Source organism: Fusarium coffeatum, assembly GCF_003316985.1.
Source record: "Fusarium coffeatum strain FIESC_28 chromosome Unknown BRIP53273_contig_26, whole genome shotgun sequence".
Lineage (NCBI taxonomy): Eukaryota > Fungi > Ascomycota > Sordariomycetes > Hypocreales > Nectriaceae > Fusarium > Fusarium coffeatum.
Window position 1 is genome coordinate 125,959 of NW_022157823.1, and position 12,848 is coordinate 138,806.

Consider the following 12,848-nt stretch of genomic DNA (forward strand, 5'->3'; position numbering starts at 1 on the left):
GTCTATTCAGAACTATGAACTGACATCAATGTGTTGTAGCTGTTGGATTACTGGTCATGATGTATCCTATCCTCTGCAAAGTTCGATACGAAAGTCTCCATGAGGTCTTCTCCCAGCGCGACGTATGGAAGCAAATCCTCTTTAGCATAGTCATCAACTGGATTGTTGCACCCTTCTTAATGGTAAGTCGCAATCCCACAATCCCTTAACATCGCTGACACAGACCAGCTCGGCCTGGCATGGGCATTCCTTCCAGATAAACCTGAACTCCGCGTCGGTCTCATTCTCGTCGGCCTTGCACGATGCATTGCCATGGTGCTGATATGGAACGGCCTCGCTGGTGGCGACAACGAATATTGCGCTATCCTCGTGGCTATAAACTCGATCCTCCAGATGGCTCTTTACGCGCCAATGGCCATCTTCTTCATCAGCATCATCAGCGGCGAAGAAGGCTCCCTCGAAGTCTCGTACTCAATCGTCGCCACAAGCGTAGCAGTCTTTCTCGGTATCCCTCTTGCTGCAGCCATCATCACCCGCTTCTCCATTCGCAAGCTAGCTGGACCCGAGTGGTATGAAAGGGTCTTTCTGCGCATCATTTCTCCATGGTCTCTTATCGGTTTGCTATACACGATTCTCATTCTATTTGCCTCGCAAGGCCATCAGGTGGTTCACCAAATCGTGTCCGTCGTGCGTGTCGCGGCTCCTCTGATCGTTTACTTTGTCATTATCTTCTTCGCAACACTTCTTATTTCTCGACACTTTGGGTTCGGGTACCCGCTTTCCACAACACAGAGCTTCACAGCTGCGAGTAACAATTTCGAGCTGGCTATAGCGGTAGCCATTGCTGCGTTTGGACCAAGTAGTGATCAGGCGCTGGCAGCCACGGTTGGGCCGCTGATCGAGGTTCCAGTATTATTAGGATTGGTGTATCTGCTTCGTTGGGTATCGGATAGATGGAACTGGAAGGTTTAAACTCAAGATGTTTTGGGTCTGTAGCCAGGATAGCATCAAGTCATCTCATCCATCAAATTGAGCAGATCCGTGTTTCGCACCATGCAATTGTCGTTGGAAGCACAGCCAAGTGAAGCACGAGCGATAGTAATGTCGGAATGACCTCTGATCTGAGCGAGAATAGTGGCAGCCTCCATACAGTGGATTTTGTCTGGCGATCTCGGTCCCTCCATAGCCGGTTGATACTGAGGTTGTGGTTGACACTGAGATTGTGGTTGACACGGAGACTGTGGTTGACATTGAGGCTGCGACTGCTGCTGTGGTGGAGGTTGCGGTCTCGGACAGCATCCCGACTCTTCAGTACAAGACTTAGCAGCCGTAGGCGTCGGCGGCGAGTAAACATTAGGATAAACACTAATAGGCGTATTGCTGCTCTCCCGAATAGGACCACAACCTTGAAATTGCGACTGCTGAGGATGAACAAAAGCCACAGGTCTCGAGGGGATAGCAACAGGCGAAGCGGCAGAAGAAGGCGTCGAAACTGGCGTAAACGAAGAAACAGCAGTTTTCACAATCGTCTTATCCTCATGCTTCACAGCCTCAAGATGCGACTCAACTTCGTCGGCAGCAACGCCCTTCGCAGCGAGTAATCCTCTCAGAGCCGCATTCTCACCAGCTACAACCCTCGCCACGCGCTGCATCTCGAGAGTAGCCTGAGCATCGCGCCGTTCATAGTCACGCACGCGATTCTGGAGATCGTCGAGTAGCTCTCGCTGGCGAGCGCGAGAACGACGCTGGTTCTCACGGTTAAGAGCGAGAGACTCTGGTGTTCGAGCCTATGATGAGTCAGTATACGTTATGTACGGAGATAGAGGTTTCATACCTTGCGTGGCATGGTAGGAGTTATCTTATCAGTTGAGATGAGTCTCGTGTTGCTCGTCGCATGAAATGGTTAAGAAAAGATTCTCGCTGAGAAGGTCGCAAGCAATAGTTTTAGGTTCCACCGACGAGGCTTGCATCTAGAACAAACTGGGTAAATGCAATCCAATCCCAACCGCACTTTCCGTCGCGTCTACAAACCGTCAATGACAAGGTTATTATATGCACGACATGCGTAAATCATGAAAGACAATCGTAAAGGTTTAATTGCAGGCATCATTCAACTAACCCCGATCAACGGATTACAAACCCCTCCACATTTTTTTCTCCGGGTGGGGGGAGGTTTTTGTCCAAGTTAGGAAAACGGACCCTCGGCATCTTCCATCGTCATCAACTTTCTTCACCTCAACCAACGCAGCCAATTGAACTGAACCTCCAAGGTCCTACAATTCGATATCATGATCTGCAACACTTGTCGCCGCGCAGCTATGCGCTCTGCTCGTCTTCCTCTGCGAACTCTCGTCCGCACTCCTACAACCATCAGCCGATTGTCACAAACATCCATCACATCGACAACACCTGCCCGCTTGATCTCGACTTCTATTCCTCGATTCTCCGCCGCCGCTGAAGAGGAGCCCGATCTTCCCTCTATGAGCCCCGCCGAGAATGAAATCGCCGACATTTTGAAAGAGAAGCTGTCTCCTACCGAATTGCTCGTCCAGGACGTTTCTGGCGGTTGCGGAAGCATGTACGCCATCGATATTACATCACCTGCCTTCAAGGGTCAGACAATTCTGAAGCAGCAGCGCATGGTCAATGCTGCTCTTGGCGATCTTGTCAAGGGCTGGCATGGAGTTCAGATCAGGACAAAGGTCTCCGCTTAGGCTTGATACCAGAAGGAAGTTCACGAGGTCGAAAGAGTACGTCGGAGTTCCGATCACGGCAAAGAAGCGGCGAAATTATGGGGGGTCATGAGTGTACGAATACAGACGGAGAGCAAGCGTTAGGCCCTGGGATGGCATGTTTGGAAGGAAAGACAACTTTTAATTGTAAAAGAATTCTATTCCACTACAACCCTACGATCCCAAGCCGGTTGCATATCAATACACCATTGTAAAACAGGGTGGAAATGGCTGTGTACGAATAATATGTCAAATATCTGGAAATGAATTTTATCAGCCCACATATGCTCTTATACCCTTCTGTCTCTCAGTGTCCAAAATCTACCCTCTAAAATTACTTCACAAGGCATCTCACATATCCTCAATTCAGGCGGCGCAGTTAAGTTGAATGGGTATATTATAACTTTTCATATTCTCATCTATTGCGCCAGCCGTCAAGACAAAGCTCGACATCCCAACATGACTGTCCACCATTTTATTCCTTCTTACATTTTCTATCTTATTTCGTAATTTACATTCTATTCATCATTAGCATATCATCCCATACATCATCGGGAGGGAAAAACTTACCGCTCAACGGGAGTGAGACCAAGCAGAGACATGCCGTTGTGGAGCACAATTCGGGCAGCATCGTACAGACCCATACGGGCCTTCTGGAGCTCGTCCTCACTACCGACAATTCGGAGGTGGTCGTAGCTGGAGCTGAGGACGTGAGTCATCTTGAAGAGGTATGTCAAGATGGTAGTGGGCTCGAGAGTCTTGAGGGTGTTCTGGACAACATCGGGCCACTGGCTGAGAAGTCGGACGAGATCGGTAGCGTGCTTCTCCTTGAGAAGGCTGAGGTCGGCAGTGGCGAGTTGCTCGTCGGAGAGGTCGACTCGTCGGCGGATAGAGCACAGACGAGCGTGGGCGTACTGGAGGTAAGGACCGGTGTCACCCTCGAAGGAGGTCATGACGTCCATGTCGAACTTGTAGTTGTTGATTCGCTTTCCAGACATGTCCTGGACCATAACACTGCTGATACCGAGAATGTCGGCAACAGCCTCAGGGTTCTCAACCTGAGAGTACTTGACCTCGTTCTTTCGCATGACCTCGTGCATCTTGTCGGCGACATCTCGGAGAATGTCGTCAAGGAACTTGACGGTACCCTTTCGGGTGGACATACCCAGAACCATACCGAAGTTGATGTGCTGGCACTTCTTGGCAATATCCTCATGGCCCATAAGCTCAATGGTCTTGAAGAGCTGCTTCAAGTGAAGATCCTGCTGAGAAGCAACAACGTAGATCATGTGGTCAAACTTGTACTTCTCCTGTCGGTTAAGGAGCTCGCTGATATCTCGGGTGAGGTAAAGAGCAGTGCCGTCCTTCTTTCGGAGAATGACCTTCTCGAGACTCTTACCAGGCTTGCCAGCGACGTGCTTGGAGAAATCGATCAGAGTAGCACCGTTGGCATCCTCAGTAAGTCCCTTCTCAGCAAGAATCTTGGCAGCCTTCTCCATGTCCTCCTCAGGGACCTGAGACTCTCCGGAGTACTCGTCGTACTCAATGTTGAGACGAGCGTACGTCTTCTTATAACGAACAATGCTGAGGTCTCGGAATCGTCGCCACAACTCAACAGCCTCCTTGTCACCATCTGTCATTCGTCGGAAGTACTTTCGGGCCTGCTCGTCCAAGGAGTTTGCCTCAAGCTCAGTGACATCCTCGCCAGCGTCCTGCTTCTCCTTGATCTTGGACTTCTCGTCCGACATCTCGTTGTTGATTCGGACGTAGAGGTTGAAAAGATGGTTAATAGGATCGGCCTTGAGAGCCTCCTCATCACCCCACTTCTCCCAGGCAAGAGCCAGCAGACCGTACTGCTTACCCCAGTCACCAAGGTAGTTCATTCGAGTAACCTCCCAACCGGCGCTCTCGTACAAAGAAGCGAGGAAACCACCAATGATAGTACTTCGAAGGTGACCAGCGTGGAAAGGCTTGGCGATGTTGGGCGAAGAGAACTCGACAATCATTCGCTTACGGCCAGAGTTGGGGTCGTTGGGGTCTCGGAGACCATTGTAAGGGTTCTTTCCGTAGTTGTTGCCAGCCTTTCGAATCGTGGGAATGAGCATGCTGGCCAGCTTGTCAGGCTTGAAGAAGAAGGACATGAAGGGACCAGAAGCAGTGGGCTTCTCGATAAGAGGAGACTCGGGGAACTATAGTATCGGGTCAGTCATGGTTGACAACAGCAATTGAATGCGCCTGACCTTGGAGGCCCATTCCTCGGCAAGCTCTTGAGGCTTCTTGCCCTTCACACGGAGGGCAGGCACAGCGAGGATAGCATCACCCTTGTCGAGAGTCTGAGTCCACTGGATGGCGGGGTAGATAATGGCGGGATCAACACCAGTGATGGGCGCCAAAAGAGATGTAATGTGAGATCGGTAGATATCGACGGGGTTGGTGTCAGGGTGACAGTTGGGGTAAGACTCGATGTTGTTGATGCCAAGCTGCTGGAGCTGTTGGGCGAGGGCGTTACCGTCGGTCGCCATTGTGCGTATAGATGTAAAGTAGGAGGGGTACTTGTACTGCAGGGACTGGCGAGTCGAAGATAGAGAAAGTGCGTGGGTCTGTATTGGAGACCGTCGCAAAGTCGAAGAGGCTTTATAAAAGGAACGAGAAGTAGAAGAAGAAAAAAGTGTGGATGGAATGAAGCGCCGCGCGAGCATCAATGGCGATTCCGGGTGTGACTCAAGTGGGCTCAAGGGTTAACAAAAAGGCTTTTGACTCTTTCTTTCTTGCAGTAGACTGCGGGTCATTCGCTGCAGAGCTTGGAAAATCGCGGGGCACGGCAGCCTTGAAATTCCGCTCCGATCTGACCCCTCCATCATCAGCTCGATTCAGTCTTGGGGTGCCTTATGATTCGATAAAAGCTTGAAAAGGGTCTCACCATGACTCAAAAAACATTCAGGCACTGTCATCAGCCATCGAAAAGTGACACATTCAGCAGATCATCTATCCGAACACGGAGACTTGACTGGCAACTCTTGAACAAAGTACTTATATCAATTTGAATTGTAAAGATTGAACACCACTAAATCGCTATTGTTTTAACCATTGAAAAGCCGGTGATATGTGCCAGACCATCTTCACACCCTAACATGAAGTAACCCATCCGGGGCTCTTCAGAATAAACCGTACAAGATTAATGAGAACCGAACCCGGAATAATGAATATTTTGACGCGCCGTAGTTGTGGAACATCTTATTAAGAAGCCCATTCAACATGCATTAGAAGGGGTATAACAAGCAAAGGTTTAGACATTGTTGTCACCAATCATATCGTTAGTGCCGAACTTCTTTCCGTTCGCCTTCTTGCGGGCAATCTCCTTGCGCCACTCGAACATGGTGTTGGGCTTCTCCTTGATAACCTGGCGAAGCTTCTCATCACTTCGCTTCATCCAGGCGTTCGGGGAAGCAGTGCTAACTGGGTACAAGGGCATGCTGTTGTGGCTGAGGAGGAAAGTATCCGGCTCGCGCTTATCATGAGACGCGATAACATCCAGATCAGCCGCAATTTGGTCGCAGTAAACCTCGAGGGGAAGATCGTTGACGTCCTGTCCGAAGGGGTTTTCAATTTCTTGACCAATGAAAAGAAGACCGAAGATAATGTAAGCTGCAACGATGGTAGCAGGAATAGTAATCCACTGGAGTTTCTCGACAAGCTGGAAAGGAAGGACGAAGACGTAGATGAAAGTAATCTGACTAATGGCGATAGTGTAGGCAATGGGGAGAGGAGTATTGAGGACTCGGTCGCAGCCCGTCATGCAGTCATTCATCGCCACAAGCTGGTTGTATGCAAGAGTCTGCTGCATAGGAACGTCGAGCTGTCCTGAGGCAACCATACGATCGACGATAATGGCGAGGTGGTTGAGGATTTCGAGAGGGAGGTTACCAAGAGGCTTGTCGGTCTTCTTAAGAGCCTTTCGCGGGTTACTTTGAGCAAATGACACGCCGAGGTACTCTCCAACAGACTTGAAAATGTTCTTCTTCTTGAGAGAGACGCAATCGGGATCAGCTGCAGTAGCCTCTTTGGCGAAAGTGTTGAGATGACCGATGAGATGCTCCATATCAGGGTACGCGCTGTAGGGTTCGAATCGCAAGGCGTGCTTGAGGGCGACGGAAAATGCAACGACAAGGTTCATTGCGCCAATCTTCTTGAGGATTGACTCGCGGGGATCCTGGTCTGCGACGTCCTTGCCATGAATCCAAATGACACGGCCCAGTGTCTGAGAAGCCAGGGTAAGTATGCTCCAGTAACGACGACCTTCGGCATAACGCTCGTAAGCAGTCGAGGATCGGAAAGACAGACTAAGACCGACGACGAAACCCAGAATTGTGAGCAGAACAGAGTCGACAGAAATATTGTGAACCTTCCTGTGGATGAGTGTGATGGCAGTCGACCAAGCGGCAATGGCGACCAGAGGAATGATCAGCTTCGGCAAGATGGAGCCGTGCATTTGCATCATAAGAGGCCATTTCGAGTGCTTCTGGATATCGCGAGGACCAGTGAAGTAGTCATCCAGGTCGAGAGAAGTTTGCTTGCGGAAAAGGGCAGGGTTGATGCCAACAGCGGGCGAAGGGGGAGAGCGAACATTGTCGAGAGGAATCTCGAGGCTGTGAAGGCGCTTCTCGTTGGTGCTGGTCATGCTTTGGAGACGTGTAGGGTCTTGAGGTGATTCAAGCCTCTCCTGTGTGGCCTGTGTGGTGTCGATAGTTGGTCGATTGACGGCCGTCGAGGCTGTATGGCCAGACATGGCAGAGTGGCTGTCGCCCATGTTGTCGATGAACTCGATCGATATGAAGGTATCTCACACTTGAGAGGAAATGCAGATCCTGCCAGCAGGCGTATGAGGATGGGAGAGTTCTATGCTAAGTGAAGAAAATACGGAAGAGTGAATCCGTGCTGTGAAAAGGGAGAGGAAGCCTAGAGAAGAGGCAAGAGCCAGTGAGTTGAATTGTTATAGTGAACGAAAGTGAGAAGGAATCAAGAGATGCACGAACGGGGGCGGAGCCTGTTTTTTATTAAAAGTGAAAGAAGACACCCAAGCAGTAGAAAGTGGACGCTCCTGGCCTGATATGGAATTGAAGTTGATCGAGAGTACCAGTACCGGTACAGAGTCCAGGAGCAAACAAGCTAGACCACATCTACCACCCTAGAAGTTACACGCTGCCAAAGTGGAGGTGGTCTCAATGCCGCCGCCACTCAGGAACGCTCCCACACCAATCCCTCAAAGGGAAGCCCCTGTAACGTCCGATCCTATTTGCGTTGTTATTGGTTGGTGTACACCATTACGGCGGCGCCGCCTCGTTCTGGGGGGGAACTGAGTTTTGTGGTCTCAGCGGCAAGGCCCGCCTGGGCAAGAGAACTAGGGTCACTTTCAGTGTAAGTGATCCGTAAATTTTGACTGATTCCTCATACTGTGCTGACAAGACTCCATCCAATGTGCTGTGCTGTTCGGCGCTACCAGGTCGAGGCCTTCAACGCACAACTGGGTTTTTGAAACGCTGCTTTGCCCCCTTTTATGCACGCTACCATGTTTTTATGGTTTGTTTTTTACTCGTCACGGCGGCAAAAACAAAAGTTGTTGGGTTTAACCAAAACATCTCATATAAACTGAACACAATTCGTCATGCAGACTCACTTGGCTGATGTGCATCCGTCGACAACTTCACAAAAGGGACTTGTGTCTTTGGTGGATCTGTTTGGGTCTGAGACAGATGCAAATCAGCGTGACACTCCCCATGTCATGGTACTTCTTTGTAACGGGCAATAGAAGAGACGATCGAAAGTTCTAGGGACGGCAGGACACGATCGATTTGGATGGTGCAACGTTCATACGGGAATGCATGCGAGTTTCAGGGGGTCGAAACCTAATTGGAGTGGATGTTCGCACATTGAACGACTGTCGATGACCTTCCAAAGCAGTGGGTGACAGAAGAAATGTCATCCAAGGCTTCGACTACCAAAATAAAGTAGTCTAAGAGCCAGTCTAAGGGTGCATAAAGTGACCAAATTATTTCGTTTCTTATGCTCTCGGCGGCAAATTCTTCTAACACCCTTACGCAAAGCAGGGGGCGCCAAAAACCAAGTCAGGACATGATATTCAAGAATATCTCCAATGACTCTCGCCTGATTGTCAATTGGTTGTTATGAAAGGAGGTCCGTGACGTGGACTAAACGATGAGTGACAATCAATGACAAAGCCTACAGCATCCCTTGCGAAACAATGGGTCCTCTGAACAAAACAGACAAAAAATAGGATGCACAGCCCCCCGTGGGCTCTCAAAGAACGTCGGGATCCAATGACAAGGGACGGGGACAAGACATTCACGGATTTTTCACTGTCCTTCATCACCGAACTAGCGAGGAATTAGAGTCGTAACTAAATTATAGTGAGGCTCCATAACAAGACTGGCGTTGTCTAAATTTAATACGACAGTTGAGCCCCGATTGGTTTTTTCGTAGGAAGCCGGAACTGCCATTCTTTCTCTGTCCCGTTCATGTACCGATAATTCTTTGTCTTTGTCACAAGTTCGCAGATATATGCAGACATCAATACTCCGTATGCACTCCTTGTTCGTACATACAAATGGCAACCTTCTTTGTCTGATCTACGCTTCACCATCGCGCACAGTATCCTTCACAGTCCGCCAGAACCCGGTCTTATCCTTGCGAGCCAATTTCTTTCTAAAATCTCCAGCGTCTCCACTGCGGGATACGCGTTGCACTAGAATACCAAGCTTTTCTCAGTGAGTCCGTCTGTTGATCAGTTGTGATAGTTTATCTGGGCCACCCAGAAAGCCAAGTTTCTCACCCGCGACTTGGCGTGAGAGACTTTTGACTTTGTTGTCACCACAAGCCCCATTCGCGTCGATGCACGTAAGATTGTTCGCGTAGAAATTCGCCCACAACCCTATGCACTCAATACTTGGCAACTTCCCATTCTGAGTCGGAATTGTCCTCGTGCCTAGTTTCTTTTCGGATTCATTTTTCGAATGGGATTTCTTTGCAGGACAGCCGGTGTGTGACCGCCGAGCTCTTTACTGAGCTGGAGTATTCACCCCAGTTGGTCACCACCGATATGAGGCGACTCCAGGCGAAAAATTACAACAAGGGCCCATGTATTAGCCCCCGACTCGTTAGGCTAGGATTGGGACATGGACGTCGATTTACGCGGGTTCATGCCTCGCCAATATGCGGTCAGCGGCCAAGCTGAATTATAACTGAACAAGCCACTCAATCTCCATATTAATCACAGCGATCGATTGTTCTCGACTCAGTTGGACCTTTCCTATATTCTACCAAAATATAGCGAGTCAATTGATACTATTCTGACTCATAGATCATCCCATTGTTGATTCATCTTTCGCCGTCGTTTGAACTACGGCTGGCGGCTTCATCTTGTTTCATCGTAAGCCTCAAACCTCTGGCACTAGCGTTGGCTTGCAAAATGAGTCTAGTAAGGGCGCGGAGAATTATATCCTCTCGAAAGGGACAAGTTTGCAATAAGCACTAACTGAGACAGGAGTCCAGCCAACCTCTGATTTGTAGGAAATTAGATGGTCAATAACAAATCGGCAGACTCCCTGTAATACGAGAGTTATTTCCTCCTTCTTGACAACAGCACTGGCTGCTGCGCATGTGACTTCACCGGCAGAGTCTCATACCTACTCCTTACAGTTCGATCACTGTCAACTGCCGTCGCCTTCAATATCCGTCTGGCCAGAGAGCTTAGAGTGACTTCCTCAAGCCCCTATCATCTATCTTCCTGAAGACCATGCGCTGAGATCAGCATATGACGTTTTGCTGTCAAAGCAAATACCTCGTAAACTTGATTACCCGTATCCGTGGCAGATGACTTAACCAGCACTTGAGCCGTGTGTAATCTCGTCTGATTTAGTGTATTGTTGACCTTGTCTTGAGCTTTGGCATTTATGCCTTCTACCAGAACAACAGCTCCTTGGCCAATGGTCTTGAAGATTCGCATGGAAAGTAAACAAGCGGATGAAGGCGACTGCCGTGGTGCGGGAGAGTGAGCAGTGCATTGAACAGTTCGTGCATCCTCAGTAGAAGCCCTTTGGGCTTAGAGTGTGAACGAATGGACAGTGACCCGTTAGGAGACAATACATATTGTCCCATTATCACATTACCTTTCCTTGTCACCGTTCGCAACGAGCCAGTAGTCGGTAACTTCAAGGTGTAAGAGCTTTAAAGTTAACTGCCACAAGCTTCAAGTACGGGACGGCTGGTATCGAAGAGATGCCGCACAAGCAGCGGTTCGATTGTGAAAGAGTTTGGCGATTTCCATCATGACGAGCTGGTTACTTCATACAACTTGGTTGGCTAGGAGCTACCTGGTGGCATCATCGAGCAGCTTGAGCGATGTCCCGATCATATCCTGCAAGAATAGAATGTCGATATAAATGCTCTTTTCACCTGCCAAGTAAAAGCAATGTCTCTGGTTTGGGGTCGCCACGTCCTCGAGCTTGAGATCAATCCAAGAGACATATTCTTAAGACTCTCCGTCTACCATATGGTTAGCTTGATATCATTTAAAGGCGATAGAACTGGACGGCCGAATAAACGGCCCAAGTCCTAATATAACGACATTATTTTATCTCTATTGTCCTTGGTGGTTAAGTTTTGCATACCCTGATGTACGGCTAACTAACACAGAGACGAAGGTTTCTGGCGCCATCCCATGTGCATGCTTCTTATCAAGCTCTGATGGGGCTCAAATGTGACATGTTTCGTCAAATCTGGAACTTCAATGCCTCAATTAGAAGATCTCTGTTGATCACGGACGATCTCAGGTCTGGGGAAGGGCAGGACTAAGACAGAGAGAGTAAAGCGGCTGGACTGACTGGGTTGTGGAATTGACAGTGGATGATAAGACCATATGTGTTCTGGTTTTGTAGTATATTGAATGCAGATTGAAGAAGATACAAAGAACAAAGACCTAGAGCAATTCAAGGACGTTGAATATTTTACAATCGAGTTTCTACGAATGGATGTCTGTTGATTGGAATCGAGGTTCTGTACGGCGTAAGCACGTGTCACCAGCTTGGCGAGTCGAGTATCGTGCGTCACATGAGGGTTTCAACGTTTGATGTCTTCCGTCCAAGGTCAAAATAAATCTTAATCCTATTGATAAACTCTTACTTCATTCCAGTTAGGCTCAATGATGTAAATAACTACAACAATAAAATTAAGAAAACGTTCCTGATCACCAGTCTTGAAGTCAGCGGCTCAGAAAATCGCACTAAGACAGGGGTCCTTGGATCCATATCCGGCCAAGCTTAGCCACTGCGGCGTTGAAGGGTCTAGTCAGGCCCCCATTCAAGGGCGAGCTCCAGCTGTCTGCTGTCACTTCAAGGGATGATCCAGGACCCCCTATGAGCGAAACCCAACTGTTACGAGTATCATCAATCCTTGCTTCAACTCCAACATCAGGACTTTGACGACTTTCTTTTGTCCTCTTTCGCCGCCAACCGATTCCATTGCCCCCGAATTGTCCTACTTCGATCCGATATTTTGACCGCCATGGCTGGTCACTGGGCCCCTCGCCAGCGCTCGAATCGAGCCCCCATCATCGGCCTTGTCCTCTTCGTCATCTTCGTCTTCTACTATCGCGACATTCTTCTGGGATCAAATACACCGGCGCGCAAACACAGAAATGACTATCCGACACTAAATCTCGACGATAATGCCGTCGAGATGGTGGTGGCTAGCATGAAGCACGAGAATGTGTCGTGGCTCGACGAATACCTTCCTGAATGGAAGAAGAACATTTACGTTGTCGACGACAACAAGGCTAAGCTGACTGTGCCCATGAATAAGGGTCGCGAGGCCATGGTCTTTCTGACGTACGTTTCTTCAAAGACTGATTCCATCTCTTTCGCTAATGCGCTGCAGCTACATCATTGACCGATACGACTCCCTGCCCGGGAACGTCGTCTTCCACCACGCCGAGCGCTTCCAGTGGCACAACGACAACCCCGACTACGATGCTCTTCCTCTCCTCCAGAACTTCCGCTTCGACAACCTCAAGAAGGTCGGCTACGCCAACTTGCGATGTGTCTG